The sequence below is a fragment of the Mandrillus leucophaeus genome, unplaced genomic scaffold (assembly GCF_000951045.1).
Source record: "Mandrillus leucophaeus isolate KB7577 unplaced genomic scaffold, Mleu.le_1.0 Scaffold2008, whole genome shotgun sequence".
NCBI classification, from domain to species: Eukaryota; Metazoa; Chordata; class Mammalia; order Primates; family Cercopithecidae; genus Mandrillus; species Mandrillus leucophaeus.
The window spans coordinates 61,950-63,608 of record NW_012102042.1 but is presented as its reverse complement, the minus strand read 5'-3'; positions in this window follow the sequence as shown (position 1 = coordinate 63,608).

Sequence of the window (1,659 nt, the reverse complement as noted above, 5' to 3'; positions counted from 1 at the left end):
GTAGGGTTTCTGCAGAGAGATCTGCTGTTAGTCTGATGGGCTTCCCTTTGTGGGTAACCTGACCTTTCTCTCTGGCTGCCCTTAACATTTTTTCCTTTGTTTCAACCTTGGTGAATGTGACAATTATGTTCTTGGGGTTGCTCTTTTCAAGGAGAATCTTTGTGGTGTTCTCTGTGTTTCCTGAATTTGAATGTTGGCCTGCCTTGCTAGATTGGGGAAGTTCTCCTGAATGATATCCTGAAGAGTGTCTTCTAACTTGGTTCTATTTTCCCCATCATTTACAGGCACACCAATCAAACGTGGATTTGGTCTTTTCACGTAGTCCCATATTTCTTGGAGACTTTGTTCATTTCTTTTTACTCTTTTCTCTAATCTTGTCTTCTGGCTTTATTTCATTAATTTGATCTTCAATCACTGATATCCTTTGTTCCACTTGATCGAATCAGCTATTGAAGGTTATGCATGTATCATGAAGTTCTCATGCTGTGGTTTTCAGCTCCAGGAGGTCATTTAAGGTCTTCTCTACACTGTTTTTCCTAGTTTGCCATTCATCTAACCTTTTCTTCAAGGTTTTTAGCTTCCTTGCGGTGGGTTAGAACATGCTCCTTTAGCTCAGAGAAGTTTGTTATTACCAACCTTCTGAAGCCTACTTCTGTCAACTCATCAAAGTCATTCTCCGTCCAGCTTTGTTCCATTGCTGGCGAGGAGCTGTGATCCTTTGGAGGAGAAGAGGTGTTCTGGTTTTTGGAATTTTCAGCTTTTCTGCTGTGGTTTCTCCCCATCTTTGTGGTTTTATCTACTTTTGGTCTTTGATGTTGGTGACTTACAAATGGGGTTTTGGTGTGGATATCCTTTTTGTTGATGTTGATGCTATTCTTTTCTGTTTGTTAGTTTTCTTTCTAACAGTCAGGCCCTCAGCTACAGGTCTGTTGGAGTTTGCTGGAGGTCCACTCCAGGCCCTGTTTGCCTGGGTATCACCAATGGAGGCTGCAGAATGGCAAATATTGCAGAACAGCAAATATGGCTGCCTGATCCTTCCTCTAGAAGCTTCATCCCAGAGGGGCACCCACCTGTATGAGGTGTCTGTTGGCCCCTACTGGGAGGTGTCTATCGGGCTACATGGGAGTCAGGGACCCACTTGAGGAGGCAGTCTGTCTGTTCTCAGAGCTCCAATGCCATGCTGGGAGAGCCACTGCTTTCTTCAGAGCTGTCAGACAGGGATGATTAAGTCTGCAGAAGGTGTCTGCTGCCTTTTGTTCAGCTATGCCCTGCCCACAGAGGTGAAGTCTATAGAGGCAGTAGGCCTTGCTGAGTTGCAGTGGGCTCTGCCCACTTAGAGCTTCCCAGCTGCTTTTTTTTTTACCTAGTCAAGCCTCAGTAATGGCAGGTGCCCCTCCACCCGCCAGGCTGCAGTGTCACAGGTTGATCTCAGACTGCTGTGCTAGCAGTGAGCAAAGCTCCATGGGCGTGGGACCTGCTGAGCCAGGCATGAGAGGGAATCTCCTGGTCTGCTGGTTGCTAAGACTTTTGAAAACACAGTATTTGGGCAGAAGTGTACCGTTTTTCCAGGTACAGTCTGTCACAGTTTCCCTTGGCTAGGAAAGGGAAATCTCCCAACCCCTTGAGCTTCCCGGGTGAGGCAACACCCTGCCCTGCTTC